The sequence below is a fragment of the Carassius gibelio genome, chromosome B20, assembly GCF_023724105.1.
Source record: "Carassius gibelio isolate Cgi1373 ecotype wild population from Czech Republic chromosome B20, carGib1.2-hapl.c, whole genome shotgun sequence".
Classification (NCBI taxonomy): Eukaryota; Metazoa; Chordata; class Actinopteri; order Cypriniformes; family Cyprinidae; genus Carassius; species Carassius gibelio.
In genome coordinates, this window is record NC_068415.1 from 26,112,860 (window position 1) to 26,139,649 (window position 26,790).

General features: G+C 35.6%; 1 protein-coding gene and 1 long non-coding RNA gene across 2 annotated transcripts in view; one reads left to right on the forward strand and one right to left on the reverse strand.

Annotated features, from left to right (window-relative positions):
- Nucleotides 1–26,790, reverse strand: part of LOC127984365 (cyclin-dependent kinase 19-like) — a 132,169-nt gene that overhangs the window by 11,247 nt on the left and 94,132 nt on the right. The window lies entirely within an intron of this gene.
- LOC127984382 (uncharacterized) lies at nt 278–15,651 on the forward strand. Its single transcript, XR_008160581.1, has 2 exons — nt 278–922; nt 15,199–15,651. It is a non-coding gene; the product is annotated as an uncharacterized LOC127984382 (long non-coding RNA).

Genomic DNA, 26,790 nt, shown 5'->3' on the forward strand with positions numbered 1-26,790 from the left:
GGGCCATATATCATACATACTTGCACGTAGACACATGAAACTCGGTACACATGTAGATCTCATTAAACCAAACAACTTTCGTACTGCATGTCATAGGCTCCGCCCAACAGGAAGTTGGCTATTTAGGGTTTATTATTCATATTTTTGGTCAAAGTTGTGGGGGCTTTTGGGGTCCCTAACATACTCAAAAACTCTTGAAAATTTGAGCACACTTTGGAATCTGTGCCCTTTAGGAGCCTGCAGAGGCTGGGACCCGGGCGTGGCACAGGGACTCTACGGCGCCCCCTGGAACACAGTCATAAATGTTGATGTATAGCTCACACATACTTGCACATATTCATATGAAACTCAGTACACATATAGATCTCATTGTGCCGAACAATTTTCGTATTGCATGTCATTGGGCTCCGCCCAACAGGAAGTCAGCTATTTAGAGTTATGTAAAAAGCGCATGCTCTGGAATTTGATATACTTGTCATAGGTTTTTTACTCGTTTACCACCAAACTCGGTCAACATGATCTCAAGACATTGGGGATGAAAAATTGCCAGGGGATTTTTGATATCTCGAACGGTTTGCTCGTGGCGAGGCGTTGAAATTATGGCGAGAATTGAGAAACAGGAAGTGTCTAATACCATCCACATACATTTCCTGATTTCAATCAAACTTCATCAGATTATTCATTGTATGATGTCGATCACATATATGTGACTATTAGGAGTCAAAGTTATAGCGCCACCAACTGGCAGCAGGAAGTGTGTCATTTTCAAAATGCTTTGAATTCAGCATCTTATTTTTACTCGATTTGCTTCAAACTTCATCAGAATAATGTTAAAACACAGCCGATATGAATCTGCTGGGGGAAATTGGATATCTAAAAATATTGTTGCCGTGGCAACATGTCAAACTGGAATACTTCTCAGGTGATTTTGAGGCATATAACATGCTTAGAATTTTATCAAACTCAGAACACATATCAGTATTTATGATAACTAGACACTGGCAAAAGTTCATAAGAGGGCGTGGAAGAGGCACTCTATAGCGCCACCTTTTGTCAAAAGTGGGGGGGTTAGTTTTAGCTACAGACACCAAACTCGGTAAAAAAATTGTTCTTATCAAGACGGACAACTTTCTAATTCACAGTCATCAGCTACGACCAACAGGAAGTCGGCTATTTTGATTTGAATGTGGATTTTTTTTTACATTTAGTTGTGAATTAATGCATACTGCTCAGAGGAGAGTAACACTATACACACCAAACTTTGTCTACATGATGCCAAAACATTTTAAACAACTTAAATTGCCAATGGATTTTGGATAGCTTGAACGGTTTTGTCGTGGTGATTTTTTTTAATGACAGTAAAACTGGAATTATTAATTTTCCTGCATTTTTAAATTCCAAACACTTCAAAACCTTTTTTCATACAGACAAAAAGTCATTCTGAGTAAATATGGATAGTTTCACGACTTTACAACACTGTATGGATAATAGAAAATTAAAAAACTGTCAGACATCTCATTTCACTATGTTCATCTGTTTGAGTATATGTGCTTCAGACTTCCATTGTCTGAGAGAAATTGCGCCCCTACAGGTGCAATTACCGGAGATTTAGTTTATCTTTTAAATCGGTTAAAATGCAAATAAATACTTGGATTTAATTCACACTGACAAGCTAAACCAACATATATGATCATTACCGGGTCAGGGCTCATTAATAATTGATGTGTGGTCAGTGATACGTGTGAAACACGAGAGATGAATCACCGCTCTGAGCATGAGCATCTGGAATGATGAGCTCAGAAAAAACGAGTTTATTCTTGTTTTATAGCTATTAAAAATAAAGTATTGCAGCGATATCACACAATTCACCAATTAGAACACACCAAGAGCTAAATTCAGATGTTTTTGAACTGTTTGTGTGAAAATGAAATATTTGCGGCCTATCTGAAATCACGCCTCCGATCAGCGCGTACAGTGTCGAGCTCAAAACAAACGAATTTATTCTTGTTTAAGAGCTTTTTTAAATAAAATATTACCACAAATGCACACAATAAACCCATTATAACACAACACGAGCTAAATGCAGGTGTTTGTGACCCGTTTAAGTGTGCAAGACTATTTGAAAGCGCGACTGGCAGAATAACATATATCTCTCGAGCTGCAGGATTCTGCCTTTCGTCGTACGAACGAACACATCACGGACAAGATTATTTCAAAATAGCTTGGCGAATATAAACGAAAACAGCCACATGAACATAAACCGTTGAGAAATATATCTGAAGTGGATCTACTGGATTTGAATATTAAGTGACCGCATACACCAGCTGCTTCTGTCTTCAATTTTAATCTATATAAAAAATGTAATTCATTCATCTTGGCTGCATTTTTAATGTGTGTACGTATTTATTTATTTATTATTTTGCTCTAACAAGAATTAATCTATATTTAATTAAATCAATTACATTTTATTTTACATTTGATTTGTCCATTTCTGCATCTAAACGCCTAAAAACATAAAACATGCTCTATTATACTATTGTTAGCAATTTCTTTATCGTCCAATTTATCTGGTGTACACGCTTTTATTTTCATAATAAACTTGTTTGTTAGATTATACACAGTTACAGTGGTCTATAATAAATATTAACAGGTTTTATTCAAGCTGTTTAGAATGATTGCAGTAGGCTAAAAAACATTGGAAAACAATAACTGTTGTACTTTTTTATATATTTTGTATAATTTCATAGTTTATGCATTATAGTTATAAAAACAAATAAATTTAGCCACTCACATAGAAATCTTAAGCCTTATCCTTTTCTTACAGTTTTAGGATTTTTTAAAAATCGTAAAAAACCTTATTTGTGCTGCAAATAATAATTTCAAACTCAAAAAGTAAATAGTCAGTTCATGCTTTATAAAGCCTTGTCCCAATATTAATAGTCAGTAGTAAGCAGTTTATAAATACAGCTATAAATAGCTTGTTTTTGGTTTATAAGCACATTTATTAAAAAGGAGAGTAAATGATCAGTTATCTTCCTATGAAAAATAAAAAAATAAAAATAAACAAACAACAACACAGATTGATACAGAACTCAGAAATTCTATTGTGGATTTATGATAAAATCAGCCTGTAAATGAATTCATTCTCCTCCAAGAAGACACAAGTAGTTCACACCAAACTTTTTTTTTAACATGAAGCCAATATACTGAAGATGTTAAATTGCGAATGGGTTTAGGATACCTTAAATGGTGTGGCCATAGCGATTTATTAAAGTAACATAAAAAAATACAATAGTTATTTTACTATATCTTTAAATTTTTTCATTCCAAACTCTTCATAATTTTTTATATACGTAGAAGTCATCATTTGAAGGAACCACAGTAAGTTTCAAAGCTTTATCATTTTCAAGAGCCAGCATAAAATTACAACTATCATAACTTATAAATGAAGCTTGCAATTCTTAGTACCAATAATGGCTATAGGATTACTTTTAAATAATTATTGTAGAAACAAGTATGATTTAAATCATTTATAGAAATCTTTCAAAGAAAAATAATATGAATTTTATGTATTTTACTGATTAAATGACCCTCACTTAATTGGAATAACAAGCTGAAGTATTGTGAACTGTATATTAAGAATAATTCTTTATAGGCTTTATGGACAGATACGTTTTCAGAGACTCTTGAAGGATCAACACCACATCCTCTTTTACCACTGTTTAAAGAATTTATCTTACAGAACAGATGCGAATGAATTTTGGATAGCTTGAATAGTTTTGTCGTGGTGATTTTTTGAAATAACAGTAAAAAAGTAACCAGTAAATGTCTTTTATTTTTTTAAAGTGCAGCTTCTAAACACTTCAAAAAAAATGTACACATAGAAGACAAGTCATTCTGAGGAAATATGCATAGTTTCATGACTATACAACACTATATGGATGATAGAAAATTAAAAAACTATCATACATCTGAGGTCTCTCTGTCCCTCTGTCGCTGTGGGTAATGTGTGTGTGTGTGTGTGTGTTTGTGTGTGTGTTAAGTGAATTAGGTGTGAAACTATCAGGGAGCATTTAGTCTCCATCGCCAACATTTTACAGAACTGCCACTTTCCTGGAGTCTCAGAATTACAATTTGTCAGGTTCTGAGAGATCTAAGATTCCAAAAAATTATTTAATTAGAATACCATGAAGTATTGTGAAATACTATATATTAAGACTTTATATATAGGCTTTATGAACAGATTAGAGTGACTCGTGAAGGACCAGCACCACCTCCTCTTGTCTGATGGTTTGAGGAATATATCTTCCAGAATCCGGGATTAAGATTTAGGAGCTCATTTTTATTCCACCTCCTTTCCTGAAAGTCTGTCTTGCAGAATTGACTAAAAATTAATCTTCACATTAATTCCTTATTATTTTGCAATTCTTTTTGTCAGTTCTTCTTAACCTGTTTTTTTCTTCTTCTTTTCTGACCTCATGACCCAGTCAGAATTTTTTGTACAATGGTCAAGTCTTAACTTATCCATTTCTGTATTGCATTTGTGTTTGATATTTCTCATGAGTATTTCATAATTTTCGACTTTGAGTAAAACAGTTTGAGTTAAAACTCTTTTTTTAGCGCATTTCATCTGTAAAAGAAAACATGCCTAATAATTCTGCACACATGAATATAAGGAGTTTTTCTCTTCCAGCTTTCCTGGACTATTGTATAGTACTCATAAATGATTAAATAAAAAAATAATGGTAGTTATTAAGATTGATATGGTTTGGAATTGGTAAAATGTGCTTGGAAAAATCACAATAAAACAATGTTTTAATGTTTAAGTTTGGAATATTAACTGACTTGAATGAATGCTATATAAATATTGTTCATGTTAACATAATGTTTATAAATGAAACCTTATTGTAAAGTGTTACTAAAGTTAAATATATATTGTTCTGTGAATGTGATTTTAAAGTCTAGATGATTCGGATTAACCCTTTATCTGGCGTATCCTTTAAAACTTCACTGCCAGATGGATATTGTGAATGCATGTGCCCGCTGGGCACAGTTTACCTAAAGCCACCGGGGTGGCGATGGCATTGGTGGCTTGAGCCCGCCATCGCTGCTTGCAGCTATATTTATTATTATTATTCTTCTTCTCTAAGATGAATCGCATTTTTGAGGGCCTAAACATGCTCGAAAAGTCATGAAACTTTGCACACACCTCAGAACTGGTGAAAATTTATGTCTGATATGGGTTTCAGAAGTGGGTGTGCCAAAATGGCTCAACAGCGCCACCTATACACGTTCAACGGTGTGCGCCTCGAGCTACGTTTCATGTACATGTATGAAAATCGGTATACACATGTAACTCTCCAATACCTACAAAAAAGTCTCTTGGAGAAAAATCCGAAACCCAACAGGAAGTCGGTTATTTCTAATATTATGAGCAAATTTTGTGTCATTTTTGTAATTTCCATGCGTTGTATTTTAACGAACTCCTCCTAGAGATTAATTCAGATCAACACCAAATTTGGTATGCCTAATCTAAAGGCCTTTGCGATGTTAAATTGCGAAGCTTTTGAGTTTTCGTTGAAGGGCCTGTGTGTGGCGGCCTGGCGAATTTCGATGATTCGCCATGAAACAGGAAGTTGCTATAACTCAGACATACAATGACCAATCTGCCCCAAACTTCACATGTTGGATGAGACTCCTGTCCTGAACAGTTTGACATGACCATATTCAGTTATAGTCATAGCGCCACCTATTGGCAACAGGAAGTGACATATTTTACGCTGCGACAAACTACTCCTAGAAATTTTTGACATCAATGTCTTTTTTGTCGTCAGTCTAATCTAAAGGCCTGTACGATGTTAAATTGAGAAGATCTTGAGTTTTCGTTAAAGGGCGTGTCCATGGCGCCATGTCAAAGTTCGATGTCTCGCCATGGGAGTAGAAGTTGCTGTAACTCAGTCATAAAATATCAGATCTTGCCCAAACTTCAAATGTTTGATAAGAGTACTGACCTGAACACATCTGGAGGCTAATATTCCATTGGGTGTGGCAAAATGGCTCGATAGCGCCACCTATACATTTTCAATGGAGTGCGCCTCGAGCTACATGTCATATACATGTACGAAAATCGGTAAAGATATGTAACACACCAATAGCTACAAAAAAGTCTCTTGGTACGAAATCCGAAACCCAACAGGAAGTCGGTTATTTTTAATTTTCCCTGCAAAATTGGTGTTGTTTTTGTCATTTTCAGGGGTTGTATTTTAACGAACTCCTCCTAGAGATTTATTCAGATCAACACCAAACTTGGTCAGTGTAATCTAAAGCCCTTTGCCATTTTAAATTGCGAAGGAATTGAGGTTTCGTTAAAGGGCGTGTCCATGGCGGCCTGACAAATTTCGATGATTCGCCGTGAAAAATGATGGTGCTATAACTCACACATACAATGTCCAATCCGCCCCAAACTTCACATTTTTGTTAAGGCTCTTCACCTGAACAGATCTACATGCCAATATTCAGTTATAGTCATAGCGCCACCTATTGGCAACTGGAAGTGACATATTTTACACTGTGACAAACTACTCCTAGAAATTTTATGACATCAATGTCTTTTTTGTGGTCAGTCTAATCTAAAGACCTGTGTGATGTTTAGTTGTGAAGATCTTGAATTTTTGTTAAAAGGCATGTCCATGTCGCCATGACGAAGTTCGATGTCTCGCCATGGGAATAAAAGATGTTATAACTCAGGCATAAAATGTCCGATCTTGCCCAACCTTCACATGTGTGATAAGGGTCCTGGCTTGAACACATCTGAAGGCCAATATTCCATTATAACGATAGCGCCACCTGCTGGCAACAGGAAGATTGGCACACATATGGAATAAACTTTGATATATTGCACTTATATTTATGAGTTTAAATGCATATTTCTCAACGTTCACCTTTTTACTAAAGCCACACGATGGCGGTGAGCCCGGGTGCGAGGGCCCGTTCATCGCTGCTTGCAGCTTTAATTATTATTATTATTATTCTTCTCCAAAATGAATCGCATTTTTGAGGGCCTAAACATGCTCGAAAAGTCATGAAACTTTGCACACACCTCAGAACTGGCGAAAATTTACGTCTGATATGGGTTTCAGAAGTGGGTGTGGCAAAATGGCTCAACAGCGCCACCTATACACGTTCAACGGTGTGCGCCTCGAGCTACGTTTCATGTACATGTATGAAAATCGGTATACTCATGTAACTCTCCAATACCTACAAAAAAGTCTCTTGGAGCAAAATCCGAATCCCAACAGGAAGTCGGTTATTACTAATATTATGAGCAAATTTTGTGTCATTTTTGTCATTTCCATGCGTTGTATTTTAACGAACTCCTCCTAGAGATTCATTCAGATCAACACCAAATTTGGTATGCCTAATCTGAAGGCCTTTGCGATGTTAAATTGCGAAGCTTTTGAGTTTTCGTTAATGGGCGTGTCCGTGGCGGCCTGGCGAATTTCGATGATTCGCCATGAAACAGGAAGTTGCTATAACTCAGACATACAATGACCAATCTGCCCCAAACTTCACATGTTTGATGAGACTCCTGACCTGAACAGATTGACATGCCCATATTCAGTTATAGTCATAGCGCCACCTATTGGCAACAGGAAGTGACATATTTTACACTGCGATGAACTACTCCTAGAAATTTTATGACATCAATGTATTTTTTGTGGTCAGTCTAATCTAAAGGCCTGTGCGATGTTAAGTTGTGAAGATCTTGAGTTTTCGTTAAAAGGCGTGTCCATGGCGCCGTCACGGAGTTCGATGTCTCGCCATGGGAATAAAAGATGTTATAACTCAGGCATAAAATGTCCGATCTTCCCCAAACTGCACATGTGTGATAAGAGTCCTGGCCTGAACTCATCTGAAGGCCAAAATTCCATCAGGTGTGGCAAAATGGCTCGATAGCGCCACCTATACACTTTCAACAGAGTGCGCCTCGAGCTATGTTTCACGTACATGTACAAAAATCGGTATACATATGTAACACACCAATACCTACAAAAAAGTATCTTGGTACGAAATCCGAATCCCAACAGGAAGTCGGTTATTTAGAATTTTCTCTGCAAAATTGGTGTAGTTTTTGCCATTTTCAGGGGTTGTACTTTAACGAACTCCTCCTAGAGATTTAGTCAGATCAACACCAAACCTGGTCAGTGTAATCTTAAGCCCTTTGCGATGTTAAATTGCGAAGATCTTTAGATTTCGTTAAAGGGCGTGTCCATGGCGGCCTGACAAATTTCGATGTTTCACCATGAAAAAGGAAGTTGCTGTAACTCAGACATACAATGTCCAATCTGCCCCAAACTTCACATGTTAGATAAAACTTCTGCCCTTAACAGATCTACATGCCCACATTCAGTTATAGTCATAGCGCCACCTATTGGCAACAGGAAGTAACATGTTTTACGCTGCGACAAACTACTCCTATAATTTTTTTGAGATTAACATATATTTTGTGGTCAGTCTAATCTAAAGGCCTGTGCAATGTTAACTTTTGGAGATCTTGAGTTTTTGTTAAAGGGCGTTTCCATGGCGCCATGACAAAATTTGATATCTTGCCACAGCAAGAGAAGTTATTGTAACTCAAGCATAAAATGTTCAATCTTCCGCAAACTTCACATGTTTGATAAGAGTCCTGGCCTGAACACCTCTGAAGGCCAATATTCCATTATAATGATAGCGCCACCTGCTGGCAACGGTAAGATTGGCACATATATGGGATATACTTTGATATATTCCACTTATATTCAGGACATTAAATGCATATTTCTCAACGTTCACCTTTTTACTAAAGCCACACGATGGCGGTGCGCCCGGGTGCGAGGGCCCGTTCATCGCTGCTTGCAGCTTTAATTAGGGCTCAAGCCCAAAGGGCGAGAGGCCTATTGTTTTCCTTAGGATTATTTTTTATTATTATTATTAGGGCTCAAGCCCAAAGGGCGAGAGGCCTATTGTTTTCCTTAGGATTATTTTTTATTATTATTATTATTATTATTATTATTATTATTTTTTTTTTCCAACGTCTCGGGGGCTTTTGGGGCCCTTAACGTGCTTAAAAAGTCTTGAAAATTGGCACACAGATTGGAACCTGCGGCCATTAGGGCCGGGCAGAGACTGATACACGGGCGTGGCACAGGGGCTCTACAGCGCCCCCTGGAATATGGAGGGCCATATATCATACACTCTTGCTCGTAGACGTATGAAACTCGGTACACATATAAATCTCATCAATCCAAACAACTTTTGTATTGCATATCATAGGCTCCGCCCAACAGGAAGTTGGCTATTTAGGGTTTAGTATTCAAATTTTTCGTCAAAGTTGTGGGTGCTTTTGGGGTCCTTAACATACTCAAAAACTCTTGAAAATTTGCGCACACTTTGGAATCTGTGGCCTTTAGGAGCCTGCAGAGGCTGGGACCCGGGCGTGGCACAGGGGCTCTACGGCGCCCCCTGGAACAGAGTCAGAAATGTTGATGTATAGCACACACATACTTGCACATATTCATAAGAAACTCAGTACACATATAGATCTCATTGTGCCGAAAAACTTTCGTATTGCATGTCATAGGCTCCACCCAACAGGAAGTCAGCTATTTAGAGTTATGTAAAAAGCGCATGCTCTGGAATTTGAAATACTTGTCATAGGTTTTTTTCTCGATTGCCGCCAAACTCGGTCAACATGATCTCAAGACACTGGGGATGAAAAATTGCCAGGGGATTTTTGATATCTCGAACGGTTTGCTCGTGGCGAGGCGTTGAAATTATGGCGAGAAATGAGAAACAGGAAGTTTCTAATATCGTCCACATACATTTCCTGATTTTAATCAAACTTCATCAGATTATTCTTTGTATGATGTCGATCGCATATATGTGACTATTAGGAGTCAAAGTTATAGCGCCACCAACTGGCAGAAGGAAGTGTGTCATTTTCAAAATGATTTGAATTCAGCATCTTATTATTACTCAATTTGCTTCAAACTTCATCAGAATAATGTTAAAACACAGCCGATATAAATCTGCAAGGGGGATATTGATATCTAAAAAATTGTTGCCGTGGCAACATGTCAAACTGGAATACTTCTCAGGTGATTTTGAGGCAAATAACATACTTAGAATTTCACAAAACTCTGAACACACATCAGTATTTCTGATAGGAACTTAAATTGTGAATGGATTTTGGATAGTTTTTGAATGGTTTTGCCGTGGTGATTTTTTTAAATGACCTTACAAATGGAATCATTATTGTATTTTTAAATTGCAGCTTCCAAACACGTCAAAGAATTTTTTCATACAGATGAAAAAGTTATTCTGAGTAAATATGCATAGTTTCACGACTTTACAACACTGTATGGATAACAGAAAATTAAAAAAACTGTCAGACATCTCATCTCACTCTGTCCCTCTGTTTGAGTATATGTGCTTCAGACTTCCATTGTCTGAGAGAAATAGCGCCCCTACAGGTTCAATTCCCGAACTTTTACTTTCACTTTTAAATCGGTTAAAAATACAAACAAATACTTAGATTTAATTCACACTGACAAGCTAAACCAACATATCTGATTATTACCGGTTCAGGGCTCATGGATAAATTATTTCTGGCCAGAGATACGTGAGAAATAGGAGAGATGAATCACCGCTGTGATCACGAGAGTCTGGAGTAAAGAGCTCAGAGAAAACGAATTTATTCCTGTTTTAAAGCTTTTAAAAATAAATTATTACAGCGATATCACACAATCAACCAATTAGAACACACCAAGAGCTAAATTAAGATGTTTTTGAACTGTTTGTGTGAAAATGAAATATTTGCAGCTGCCTATCTGAAATCACCGCCTCCGATCAGCGCGTACAGTGTCGAGCTCAAAACAAACGAATTTATTCTTGTTTAAGAGCTTTTTTAAATAAAATATTACCACAAATGCACACAATAAACCCATTGTAACACAACAAGAGCTAAATGCAGGTGTTTGTGACCTGTTTAAGTGTGCAAGACTATTTGAAAGCGCGACTGGCAGAATAACATATCTCTCGAGCTGCAGGATTCTGGCTTTCGTCGTACGAACGAACACATAACGGACAAGATTATTTCAAAACACATAATAGCTTGGCCAATATAAACGAAAACAGCCACGTGAACATAAACTGGATCTACTGGATTTGAATATTAAAGTGACCACATTTACCACTTGCTTCTGTCTTCAATTTTAATCTATATAAAAAAGGAAACTCATTCGACTTGGCTGCTTTTTTAATGTGTGCGTACTTATTTATTTATCTTTTTATACATTTTGTATAATTTCATAGTTTGTGTATTACAATTATAAAAACAAAAATAAATTTAGACACTCACATAGAAATAGCTTAGGCCTTAACCTTTTTCTGACAGTTTTAGGGATTTTTAAAAATCCTAAAAAAAACTTATTTGTGCTGCAAATAATAATTTCAAACTCATTTGATACTGACCTATGACATCCTGTGACATTATATTTATTTTAATTTACATAATCTCATGGATGTAACAGTAAATCTGTTCAGCTCACAGATCAATACTAAGCTGTAATGCAAGCAGAACTTTCACAAATGCTTATGAGTCATTTAAGGATTTGATAACACTGTAAAATAATGTCTAATTTGTTAACATTAGCAAATTCATTGATAACACTTTATAATAACTGCACTCATTATTAAATAGTCAGTTCATGCTTTATAAAGCCTTGTCCCAATATTAATAGTCAGTAGTAAGCAGTTTATAAATACAGCTATAAATAGCTTGTCCTTGGTTTATAAGCACATTTATTAAAAAGGAGAGTAAAGGGTCAGTTATCTTCCTATGAAAAATAAAAGATAAAAATAAACAAACAACAACAACACAGATTGATACAGAACTCAGAAATTTTATTGTGGATTTATGATAAAATCAGCCTGTAAATGAATTCATACTCCTCCTCATACTACTCCATACTCCTTTTTCAACATGAAGCCAATATACTGAGATGTTAAATTGTGAATGGGTTTAGGATAGCTTAAATGGTGTTGCCATAGAGATTTATTAAAGTAACATAAAAAATACAATAGTTATTTTACTATATCTTTAAAATTTTTCATTCTAACTCTTCATAATTTTTTATATAAGTAGAAGTCCTCATTTGAAGGAAGCACAGTAAGTTTCATAGCTTTATCATTTTCAAGAGCCAGCATAAAATTAAAACTATCATAACTTATAAATCAAGCTTGCAATTCTTAGTACCTATAATGGCCACCAGAGGGAGCTATATGATTACTTTTAAATAATTATTGGAGAAACGAGTATGATTTAAATAATTTATAGAAATCTTTCAAATAAAATAATATGTATTTTAGGAATTTTACTGATAAAATGACCCTCACTTAATTAGAATAACAAGCTGAAGTATTGTGAACTGGATTTTAAGAATAATTCTTAATAGGCTTTATGGACAGATACGTTTTGAGTGACTCTTGAAGGTTCAGCACCACATCCTCTTTTACCACTGTTTAAAGAATTAATCTTACAGAACAGGTGTGAATGAATTTTGGATAGCTTGAATGGTTTTGTCGTGGTGATTTTTTGAAATAATAGTAAAAAAGGAACCAGTAAAAAAAAGTGCAGCTTCTAAACACTTCAAAAAAATGTACACATAGAAAACAAGTCATTCTGAGGAAATATGCATAGTTTCATGACTATACAACATTATATGGATGACAGAAAATTAAAAAACATACATCTGATGTCACTCTGTCCCTCTGTCACTGTGTGTGTGTGTTTGTGTGTGTTTTAAGTGAATTAGGTGTGAAACTATCAGTGAGCATTTAGTCTCCAGCGCCAACATTTTACAGAACTGCCACTTTCCTGGAGTCTCAGAATTACAATGTGTCAGGTTCTGAGAGATCTAAGATTCCAAAAAAATATTTAATTAGAATACCATGAAGTATTGTGAAATACTATATATTAAGACTTTATATATAGGCTTAATGAACAGATTAGACTGACTCGTGAAGGACCAGCACCACCTCCTCTTGTTTGATGGTTTGAGGAATATATCTTCCAGAATCTGGGATTAATATTTAGGATCTCATTTTTATTCCACCTCCTTTCCTGAAAGTCTGTCTTGCAGAATTTACTAAAAATTAATCTTCACATTAATTCCTAATTCTTTTGCAATTCTTTTGTCAGTTCTTCTTGACCTGTTTTTCTCTTCCAGCTTTCCTGGACTATTGTATAGCACTCATAAATGATTAAATAAAAAATAATGGTAGTTATTAAGATTGATATGGTTTGGAATTGGTAAAATGTGCTTGGAAAAAAATCACAATAAAACAATGTTTTAATGTTTAAGTTTGGAATATTAACTGACATGAATGAATGCTATATAAATATTGTTCATGTTAACATAATGTTTATAAATGAAATCTTATTGTAAAGTGTTACTAAAGTTATATATATATATATATATATATATTGTTCTGTGAATGTGATTTTAAAGTCTAGATGATTCGGATTAACCCTTTAACTGCCATATCAAGTTCAAGTTCAAGTTCAAGTTCAATTTATTTGTATAGCGCATTTACAACAGCCTCCTGGCTGACCAAAGTGCTTTAACATAAGAGCAAGAATATTACACATACATAAAAATAGACCAGACAAAAAATTTAAAACCACCCATTTCAAAATGTAGCATAACACAGTAGTCAGTACACTAAGGAAAATAAAAAAGTTTTTAGCAAAGATTTAAAAATAGACAAGGAAGGGGCCAGTCTGATCTCTAAAGGCAGGGTATTCCAGAGTCGTGGCCCAGCCACTGCAAATGCATGCTCCCCTCTACGCTCCCCTCTATCCTTTAAAACCTCACTGCCAGAGGGATATTGTGAATGCATGTGCCCGCTGGGCACAGTTTACCTGATGCCACCGGGGTGGTGATGGCATTGGTGGCTTGAGCCCGCCATCGCTGCTTGCAGCTATATTTATTATTATTAGGGCTCAAGCCTGGAGGGCGAGAGCCCTATTGTTTTCCTTAGGATTATTTTTTATTATTATTATTATTATTATTATTATTATTTTTTTCTAACGTTACGGGGGCTTTTGGGGCCCTTAACATGCTTAAAAAGTCTTGAAAATTGGCACACACATTGGAACCTGCGGCCATTAGGGCCGGGCAGAGACTGATACACGGGCGTGGCACAGGGGCTCTACAGCGCCCCCTGGAATATGGAGGGCCATATATCATACATACTTGTACGTAGACATACGAAACTCGGTACACATATAGAACTCATCAATACAAACAACTTTCGTATTGCATATCATAGGCTCCGCCCAACAGGAAGTTGGCTATTTAGGGTTTATTATTCATATTTGTCGTCAAAGTTGTGGGGGCTTTTGGAGTCCTTAACATACTCAAAAACTCTTGGAAATTTGCACACACCTTTGGATCTGTGGCCTTTAGGAGCCTGCAGAGGTTGGGACCCGGGCGTGGCACAGGGGCTCTACGGCGCCCCCTGGAACACAGTCATTAATATTGATGTATAGCTCACACATACTTACACGTATTAATATGAAACTCAGTACACATATAGATCTCATCGTGCCGAACAACTTGCGTATTGCATGTCATAGGCTCCGCCCAACAGGAAGTCAGCTATTTAGAGTTATGTAAAAAGCGCATGCTCTGGAATTTGATATACTTGTCATAGGTTTTTTACTCGATTGCCACCAAACTCGGTCAACATGATCTCAAGACATTGGGGATGAAAAATTGCCAGGGGATTTTTGATATCTCGAACGGTTTGCTCGTAGCGAGGCGTTTAATTTATGGCGAGAATTGAGAAACAGGAAGTGTCTAATACCATCCACATACATTTCCTAATTTTAATCAAACTTCATCAGATTATTCATTGTATGATGTCGATCGCATATATGTGACTATTAGGAGTCAAAGTTATAGCGCCACCAACTGGCAGCAGGAAGTGTGTCATTTTCAAAATGCTTTGAATTCAGCATCTTATTTTTACTCGATTTGCTTCAAACTTCATCAGAATAAAGTTAAAACACAGCCGATATAAATCTGCTGGGGGGATATTGATATCTAAAAATATTGTTGCCGTGGCAACATGTCAAACTGGAATACTTCTCAGGTGATTTTGAGGCATATAACATGCTTAGAATTTCATCAAACTCAGAACACATATCAGTATTAGTGACAGCTAGACACTGGCAAAAGTTCATAAGAGGGCGTGGAAGAGGCACTCTATAGCGCCACCTTTTGTCAAAAGTGAGGGGGTTAGTTTTAGCTACAGACACCAAACTCAGTACAAAAATTGTTCTTATCAAGACGGACAACTTTCTAATTCACAGTCATCAGCTACGACCAACAGGAAGTCGGCTATTTTGATTTGAATGTGGATTGTTTTTTACATTTAGCTGTGAATTAATGCATACTGCTCAGAGGAGAGTAACACTATACACACCAAACTTGGTGTACATGTTGAAAAAACATTGAGGAACTTAAATTGTGAATGGGTTTTGGATAGCTTGGATGGTTTTGTCGTGGTGATTTTTTTAAATGACAATAAAGATGGAACTATTAATTTTCCTGCATTTTTAAATTCCAAACACTTCAAAACCTTTTTTCATACAGAAAAAAAGTTATTCTGAGTAAATATGCATAGTTTCATGACTTTACAACACTGTATGGATAACAGAAAATTAAAAAACTGTCAGACATCTCATCTCACTCTGTCCCTCTGTTTGAGTATTATGTGCTGAGACTTACATTGTCTGAGAGAAAATGCGCCCCTACAGGTTCAATTCCTGAAAGGGAAATTCGACTGAAAGGGAGGAGACTCTCTTTTAGTTTCATTTTTAAATCGGTTAAAATACAAATAAATACTTAGATTTAATTCACACTGACAAGCTAAACCAACATATATGATTATTACCGGTTCAGGGCTCATGGATAAATTATTTCTGGCCAGAGATACGTGAGAAATAGGAGAGATGAATCACCGCTGTGACCACGAGCGTCTGGAGTAAAGAGCTCAGAAAAAACGAATTTATTCCTGTTTTAAAGCTTTTAAAAATAAAGTATTGCAGCGATATCACACAATTCACCAATTAGAGCACACCAAGAGCTAAATTAAGATGTTTTTGAACTGTTTGTGTGAAAATGATATATTCGCGGCTGCCTATATCTGAAATCACTGCCTCTGATCAGCGCGCACAGTGTCACAAGTTCAAAACTAACGAATTTATTCTTGTTTAAGAGCTTTTTAAAATAAATTATTGCCATAAATGCACACAATACATCCATTATAACACAACACGAGCTAAATGCAGGTCTTTTGTGACCCGTTTAAGTGTGCAAGACTTTGAAAGCGCGACTGGCAGAATAACATATATCTCTCGAGCTGCAGGATTCTGCCTTTCGTCGTAAGAACGAACACATCACGGACAAGATTATTTCAAAATACATAATAGCTTGGCTAATATAAACGAAAACAGCCACGTGAACATAAACTGTTGAGAAATAAATCTAAAGTGGATCTACTGGAATTTAATATTAAGTGACCGCATATACCAGCTGCTTCTGTCTTCAATTTTAATCTATATAAAAAATTAAACTCATTCATCTTGGCTGCTTGTTTAATGTGTGTACGTATCTATTTATTATTTTGCTCTAACAAGACTTAATCTATATTTAATTAAATCAATTACATTTTATTTTACATTTTATTTTTCCATTTCTGCATCTAAACGCCTAAAAACTATTGTATACTATTGTTAGCAATTTCTTTATCGTCCAATTTATCCGGTGTACACGCTTTTATTTTCATAATAAACTTGTTTGTTAGATTATACACAGTTATAGTGGTCTATAATAAATATTGACAGGTTTTATTCAAGCTGTTTAGAATGATTGCCTTAGGCTAATTTTTTAAAATGTAAATCCAAAAAAAAAAAAAAAATAAATAAATAAAAAACATTGGAAAACAATAACTTGTACTTTTTTATACATTTTGTATAGTTTCATAGTTTATGCATTATAGTTATAAAAACAAACAAATTTAGCCACTCACATAGAAATCTTAGGCCTTATCCTTTTCTGACAGTTTTAGGGATTTTTAAAAATCCTAAAAAACCTTATTTGTGCTGCAAATAATAATTTCAAACTAATTTGATACTGACCTCTGACATCCTGTGACATGATATTTATTTGAATTTACATAATCTCATGGATGTAACAGTAAATCTGTTCAGCTCACAGATCAAGACTAAGCTGTAATGCAAGCAGAACTTTCACAAATTCTTGTAGGTCAATAAAATCATTACAAAACACTTAAAAATCATTTAAGGGATTTGATAACACTGTAAAATAATGTCTAATTTGTTAACATTAGCAAATTCATTGATAACACTTTATAATAACTGCACTCATTAGTAAATAGTCAGTTCATGCTTTATAAAGCCTTGTCCCAATATTAATAGTCAGTAGTAAGCAGTTTATAAATACAGCTATAAATAGCTTGTTCTTGGTTTATAAGCACATTTATTAAAAAGGAGAATAAAGGGTCAGTTATCTTCCTATGAAAAAAAAAATAAACAAAAATAAACAAACAACACAGATTGATACAGAACTCAGAAATGTTATTGTGGATTTATGATAAACTCAGCCTGTAAATGAATTCATACTCCTCCAAGAAGACACAAGTAGTTCACACCAAACTTTTTTAACATGAAGCCAATATACTGAAGATGTTAAATTTCGAATGGGTTTAGGATACCTTAAATGGTGTGGCCATAGCGATTTATTAAAGTAACATAAAAAAAAATACAATAGTTATTTTACTATATCTTTAAAATTTTTAATTCCAACTCTTCATAATTTTTTATATACGTAGAAGTCATCATTTGAAGGAAGCACAGTAAGTTTCATAGCTTTATCATTTTCAAGAGCCAGCATAAAATTAAAACTATCATAACATATAAATCAAGCTTGCAATTCTTAGTACCAATAATGGCCACCAGATGGCGCTATAGGATTACTTTTAAATAATTATTGTAGAAACAAGTATGATTTAAATCATTTATAGAAATCTTTCAAAGAAAAATAATATGAATTTTATGTATTTTACTGATAAAATGACCCTCACTTAATTAGAATAACAAGCTGAAGTATTGTGAACTGTATATTAAGAATAATTCTTTATAGGCTTTATGGACAAATACGTTTTGAGTGACTCTTGAAGGATCAGCACCACATCCTCTTTTACCACTGTTTAAAGAATGTATCTAACAGTACAGGTGCGGATGAATTTTGAATGGCTTGAATGGTCTTGTTGTGGTGATTTTTTGAAATAACAATAAAAAAGTAACCGGTAAATGTCTTTACTTTTTTTAAGTGCAGCTTCTAAACACTTCAAAAAAATGTACACATAGAAGACAAGTCATTCTGAGGAAATATGCATGGTTTCATGACTATACAACACTATATGGATGATAGAAAATTAAAAAACTATCATACATCTGATGTCACTCTGTCCCTCTGTCACTGTGGGTAATGTGTCTGTGTGTGTGTGTGTGTGTGTGTGTGTGTGTGTGTGTCTTAAGTGAATTAGGTGTGAAACTATCAGGGAGCATTTAGTCTCCAGCGCCAACATTTGACAGAACTGCCACTTTCCTGGAGTCTCAGAATTACAATGTGTCAGGTTCTGAGAGATCTAAGATTCCAAAAAATGATTTAATTAGAATACCATGAAGTATTGTGAAATACTATATATTAAGACTTTATATATAGGCTTTTTGAACAGATTAGAGTGACTTGTGAAGGACCAGCACCACCTCCTCTTGTCCGATGGTTTGAGGAATATATCTTCCAGAATCCGGGATTAAGATTTAGGAGCTCATTTTTATTCCACCTCCTTTCCTGAAAGTCTGTCTTGCAGAATTGACTAAAAATTAATCTTCACATTAATTCCTAATTATTTTGCAATTATTTTTGTCAGTTCTTCTTGACCTGTTTTTTTTTCTTCTTCTTCTTTTCTGACCTCATGACCCAGTCAGCATTTTTCTACAATGGTCAAGTCTTAACTTATCCATTTCTGTATTGCATTTGTGTTTGATATTTCTCATGGGTATTTCATAATTTTCGACTTTGAGTTAAAACAGTTTGAGTTAAAACTCTTTTTTATTGCATTTCATCTGTAAAAGAAAACATGCCCAATAATTCTGCACACATGAATATAAGGAGTTTTTCTCTTCCAGCTTTCCTGGACTATTGTATAGCACTCATAAATGATTAAATAAAAAATAATGGTAGTTATTAAGATTGATATGGTTTGGAATTGGTAAAATGTGCTTGGAAAAAAATCACAAAAAAACAATGTTTTAATGTTTAAGTTTGGAATATTAACTGACATGAATGAATGCTATATAAATATTGTTCATGTTAACATAATGTTTAGAAATGAAATATTATTGTAAAGTGTCACTAAAGTTATATATATTGTTCTGTGAATGTGATTTTAAAGTCTTGATGATTCTGATTAACCCTTTAACTGCCTTATCCTTTAAAACCTCACTGCCAGAGGGATATTGTGAATGCATGTGCCCGCTGGGCACAGTTTACCTGATGCCACCGGGGGTGGCGATGGCATTGGTGGCTTGAGCCCGCCATCGCTGCTTGCAGCTATATTTATTTATTTTTTTTTTTTTTTTTTCAACGTCTCGGGGGCTTTTGGGGCCCTTAACGTGCTTAAAAAGTCTTGAAAATTGGCACACAGATTGGAACCTGCGGCCATTAGGGCCGGGCAGAGACTGATACACGGGCGTGGCACAGGGGCTCTACAGCGCCCCCTGGAATATGGAGGGCCATATATCATACATTCTTGCTCGTAGACGTATGAAACTCGGTACACATATAAATCTCATCAATCCAAACAACTTTTGTATTGCATATCATAGGCTCCGCCCAACAGGAAGTTGGCTATTTAGGGTTTAGTATTCAAATTTTTCGTCAAAGTTGTGGGGGCTTTTGGGGTCCTTAACATACTCAAAAACTCTTGAAAATTTGCGCACACTTTGGAATCTGTGGCCTTTAGGAGCCTGCAGAGGCTGGGACCCGGGCGTGGCACAGGGGCTCTACGGCGCCCCCTGGAACACAGTCAGAAATGTTGATGTATAGCTCACACATACTTGCACATATTCATATGAAACTCAGTACACATATAGATCTCATCGTGCCGAACAACTTTCGTATTGCATGTCATAGGCTCCGCCCATCAGGAAGTCAGCTATTTAGAGTTATGTAAAAAGCGCATGCTCTGGAATTTGAAATACTTGTCATAGGTTTTTTTCTCGATTGCCGCCAAACTCGGTCAACGTGATCTCAAGACACTGGGGATGAAAAATTGCCAGGTGATTTTTGATATCTCGAACGGTTTGCTCGTGGCGAGGCGTTGAAATTATGGCGAGAAATGAGAAACAGGAAGTGTCTAATACCGTCCACATACATTTCCTGATTTTAATCAAACTTCATCAGATTATTCGTTGTATGATGTCGATCGCATATATGTGACTATTAGGAGTCAAAGTTATAGCGCCACCAACTGGCAGAAGGAAGTGTGTCATTTTCAAAATGATTTGAATTCAGCATCTTATTATTACTCGATTTGCTTCAAACTTCATCAGAATAATGTTAAAACACAGCCGATATAAATCTGCAAGGGGGATATTGATATCTAAAAAATTGTTGGCGTGGCAACATGTCAAACTGGAATACTTCTCAGGTGATTTTGAGGCAAATAACATACTTAAAATTTCACAAAACTCTGAACACACATCAGTATTTCTGATAGGAACTTAAATTGTGAATGGATTTTGGATAGCTTGAATGGTTTTGCCGTGGTGATTTTTTTAAATGACCTTACAAAGGGAATCATTATTGTATTTTTAAATTGCAGCTTCCAAACACGTCAAATAATTTTTTCATACAGATGAAAAAGTCATTCTGAGGAAATATGCATAGTTTCACGACTTTACAACACTGTATGGATAACAGAAAATTAAAAAACTGTCAGACATCTCATCTCACTCTGTCCCTCTGTTTGAGTATATGTGCTTCAGACTTCCATTGTCTGAGAGATATAGCGCCCCTACAGGTTCAATTCCCGAACTTTTACTTTCACTTTTAAATCGGTTAAAAATACAAATAAATACTTAGATTTAATTCACACTGACAAGCTAAACCAACATATCTGATTATTACCGGTTCAGGGCTCATGGATAAATTATTTCTGGCCAGAGATACGTGAGAAATAGGAGAGATGAATCACCGCTGTGATCACAAGCGTCTGGAGTAAAGAGCTCAGAGAAAACAAATTTATTCCTGTTTTAAAGCTTTTAAAAATAAATTATTACAGCGATATCACACAATCAACCAATTAGAACACACCAAGAGCTAAATTCAGATGTTTTTGAACTGTTTGTGTGAAAATGAAATATTTGTGGCTGCCTATCTGAAATCACCGCTCTGATCAGCGCGTACAGTGTCGAGCTCAAAACAAACGAATTTATTCTTGTTTAAGAGCTTTTTTAAATAAAATATTACCACAAATGCACACAATAAACCCATTGTAACACTACAAGAGCTAAATGCAGGTGTTTGTGACCCGTTTAAGTGTGCAAGACTATTTGAAAGCGCGACTGGCAGAATAACATATCTCTCCAGCTGCAGGATTCTGTCTTTCGTCGTACGAACGAACACATCACGGATAAGATTATTTCAAAATACATAATAGCTTGGCGAATATAAACGAAAACAGCCACGTGAACATAAACTGGATCTACTGGATTTGAATATTAAAGTGACCACATTTACCACTTGCTTCTGTCTTCAATTTTAATCTATATAAAAAAGGAAACTCATTCGACTTGGCTGCTTTTTTAATGTGTGCGTATTTATTTATTTACCTTTTTATACATTTTGTATAATTTCATAGTTTGTGTATTACAATTATAAAAACAAAAATAAATTTAGCCACTCACATAGAAATAGCTTAGGCCTTAACCTTTTTCTGACAGTTTTAGGGATTTTTAAAAATCCTAAAAAAAACTTATTTGTGCTGCAAATAATAATTTCAAACTCATTTGATACTGACCTATGACAGCCTGTGACATTATATTTATTTTAATTTACATAATCTCATGGATGTAACAGTAAATCTGTTCAGCTCACAGATCAATACTAAGCTGTAATACAAGCAGAACTTTCACAAATGCTTATGAGTCATTTAAGGATTTGATAACACTGTAAAATAATGTCTAATTTGTTAACATTAGCAAATGCATTGATAACACTTTATAATAACTGCACTCATTAGTAAATAGTCAGTTCATGCTTTATAAAGCCTTGTCCCAATATTAATAGTCAGTAGTAAGCAGTTTATAAATACAGCTATAAATAGCTTGTCCTTGGTTTATAAGCACATTTATTAAAAAGGAGAGTAAAGGGTCAGTTATCTTCCTATGAAAAATAAAAGATAAAAATAAACAAACAACAACACAGATTGATACAGAACTCAGAAATTTTATTGTGGATTTATGATAAAATCAGCCTGTAAATGAATTCATACTCCTCCTCATACTACTCCATACTCCTTTTTCAACATGATGCCAATATACTGAGATATTAAATTGTGAATGGGTTTAGGATAGCTTAAATGGTGTTGCCATAGAGATTTATTAAAGTAACATAAAAAATACAATAGTTATTTTACTATATCTTTAAAATTTTTCATTCTAACTCTTCATAATTTTTTATATAAGTAGAAGTCCTCATTTGGAGGAAGCACAGTAAGTTTCATAGCTTTATCATTTTCAAGAGCCAGCATAAAATTAAAACTATCATAACTTATAAATCAAGCTTGCAATTCTTAGTACCAATAATGGCCACCAGAGGGAGCTATAGGATTACTTTTAAATAATTATTGGAGAAACGAGTATGATTTAAATAATTTATAGAAATCTTTCAAATAAAATAATATGTATTTTAGGAATTTTACTGATAAAATGACCCTCACTTAATTAGAATAACAAGCTGAAGTATTGTGAACTGTATATTAAGAATAATTCTTAATAGGCTTTATGGACAGATACGTTTTAAGTGACTCTTGAAGGTTCAGCACCACATCCTCTTTTACCACTGTTTAAAGAATTAATCTTACAGAACAGGTGTGAATGAATTTTGGATAGCTTGAATGGTTTTGTCGTGGTGATTTTTTGAAATAATAGTAAAAAAGGAACCAGTAAAAAAAAGTGCAGCTTCTAAACACTTCAAAAAAATGTACACATAGAAGACAAGTCATTCTGAGGAAATATGCATAGTTTCATGACTATACAACATTATATGGATGACAGAAAATTAAAAAACATACATCTGATGTCACTCTGTCCCTCTGTCACTGTGTGTGTGTGTTTGTGTGTGTTTTAAGTGAATTAGGTGTGAAACTATCAGTGAGCATTTAGTCTCCAGCGCCAACATTTTACAGAACTGCCACTTTCCTGGAGTCTCAGAATTACAATGTGTCAGGTTCTGAGAGATCTAAGATTCCAAAAAAATATTTAATTAGAATACCATGAAGTATTGTGAAATACTATATATTAAGTCTTTATATATAGGCTTAATGAACAGATTAGACTGACTCGTGAAGGAACAGCACCACCTCCTCTTGTTTGATGGTTTGAGGAATATATCTTCCAGAATCCGGGATTAAGATTTAGGAGCTCATTTTTATTCCACCTCCTTTCCTGAAAGTCTGTCTTGCAGAATTGACTAAAAATTAATCTTCACATTAATTCCTAATTCTTTTGCAATTCTTTTGTCAGTTCTTCTTGACCTGTTTTTCTCTTCCAGCTTTCCTGGACTATTGTATAGCACTCATAAATGATTAAATAAAAAAAAATGGTAGTTATTAAGATTGATATGGTTTGGAATTGGTAAAATGTGCTTGGAAAAAAATCACAATAAAACAATGTTTTAATGTTTAAGTTTGGAATATTAACTGACATGAATGAATGCTATATAAATATTGTTCATGTTAACATAATGTTTATAAATGAAATCTTATTGTAAAGTGTTACTAAAGTTATATATATATATATATATATTGTTCTGTGAATGTGATTTTAAAGTCTAGATGATTCGGATTAACCCTTTAACTGCCATATCAAGTTCAAGTTCAAGTTCAAGTTCAAGTTCAATTTATTTGTATAGCGCATTTACAACAGCCTCCTGGCTGACCAAAGTGCTTTAACATAAGAGCAAGAATATTACACATACATAAAAATAGACCAGACAAAAAATTTAAAACCACCCATTTCAAAATGTAGCATAACACAGTAGTCAGTACACTAAGGAAAATAAAAAAGTTTTTAGCAAAGATTTAAAAATAGACAAGGAAGGGGCCAGTCTGATCTCTAAAGGCAGGGTATTCCAGAGTCGTGGCCCAGCCACTGCAAATGCACGCTCCCCTCTACGCTCCCCTCTATCCTTTAAAACCTCACTGCCAGAGGGATATTGTGAATGCATGTGCCCGCTGGGCACAGTTTACCTGATGCCACCGGGGTGGTGATGGCATTGGTGGCTTGAGCCCGCCATCGCTGCTTGCAGCTATATTTATTCTTATTCTTCCGCTTCTCCAAAATGAATCGCATTTTTGAGGGCTTAAACATGCTCAAAAAGTCATGAAACTTTGCACACGCGTAAAACCAGGTGAAAATTTTCATCTGATATAGGATTCAGAAGGGGGTGTGGCAAAATGGCTCGACAGCGCCACCTATACCAAGAAAATCAACAGCCTTCGAGCTATGTTTCACGTACATGCACGAAAATTGGCACACATAGGTAACACACCAATACCTACAAAAAAGACTCTTGGAGCAAAATTCTAAAACCAACAGGAAGTCGGTTATTTGTAATATTATGAGCAAATTTTGTGTAATTTTGGTCATTTCCATATGTTGTATTTTAACAAACTCCTCCTAGAGATTACTACAAATCAACACCAAATTTGGTATGCCTAATCTAAAGGCCTTTGCGATGTTAAATTGCGAAGATCTTGAGTTTTCGTTGAAGGGCGTGTCCGTGGCGGCCTGGCGAATTTCGATGATTCGCCATGAAAAATGAAGTTGCTATAACTCAGACATACAATTTCCAATCTGCCCCAAACTTCACATGTTTGATGAGACTCCGAACCTGAACAGATTGCCATGCCCATATTCAGTTATAGTCATAGCGCCACCTATTGGCAACAGGAAGTGACATATTTTACGCTGCGACAAACTACTCCTAGAAATTTTATGACATCAATGTCTTTTTTGTGGTCAGTCTAATCTAAAGGCCTGTGCGATGTTCAGTTGTGAAGATCTTGAGTTTTCGTTAAAAGGCGTGTTCATAGCGCCGCGACGAAGTTCGATGTCTCGCCATGGGAATAAAAGATGTTATAACTCAGGCATAAAATGTTCGATCTTCCCCAAACTTCACATGTCTGATAAGAGTCCTGGCCTGAACAGATCTGAAGGCCAATATTCCACCGGGTGTGGCAGAATGGCTCTATAGCGCCACCTATACACTTTCAACGGAGTGCGCCTCGAGCTATGTTTCACGTACATGTACAAAAACTGGTACACACATGTAACTCACCAATATCTACAAAAAAGTCTCTTGGTACGAAATCCGGATCCCAACAGGAAGTCGGTTATTTTGAATTTTCCCTTCAAAATTGGTGTTGTTTTTGCCATTTTCAGGGGTTGTACTTTAACGAACTCCTCCTAGAGATTTATTCAGATCAATACCAAACTTGGTCAGTGTAATCTAAAGCCCTTTGCAATAATAAATTGCGAAGGACTTGAGGTTTCGTTAAAGGGCGGGTCCATGGCGGCCTGACAAATTTCGATGTTTCGCCATGAAAAAGGAAGTTGCTGTAACTCAGACATACAATGTCCAATCTGCCCCAAACTTCAAATGTTGGATAAGACTCTTGAGCTGAACAGATCTACATGCCAATATTCAGTTATAGTCATAGCGCCACCTATTGGCAACAGGAAGTTACATATTTTACACTGCGACAAACTACTCCTAGAAATGTTATGACATCAATGTCTTTTTTGTGGTCAGTCTAATCTAAAGACCTGTGTGATGTTTAGTTGTGAAGATCTTGAGTTTTTGTTAAAAGGCGTGTCCATGGCGCCGTGATGAAGTTCAATGTCTCGCCATGGGAATAAAAGATGTTATAACTCAGGCATAAAATGTCCGATCTTGCCCAAACTTCACATGTGTGATAAGGGTCCTGGCCTAAACAGATCTGAAGGCCAAAATTCCATAGAGTGTGGCAAAATGGCTCGATAGCGCCACCTATACACTTTCAACGGAGTGCGTATACACTTTAAACGGAGTGCGCCTCGAGCTATGTTTCACGTGCATGTACAAAAATCGGTACACACATGTAACACACCAATATCTACGAAAAAGTCTCTTGGTACGAAATCCGAATCCCCACAGGAAGTCAGTTATTTAGAATTTTCTCTGCAAAATTAGTGTTGTTTTGGCCATTTTCAGGGGTTGGACTTTAACAAACTCCTCCTAGAGATTTATTCAGATCAACACCAAACTTGGTCAGTGTAATCTAAAGCCTTTTGCGATCTCAAATTGCGAAGATCTTGAGGTTTCGTTA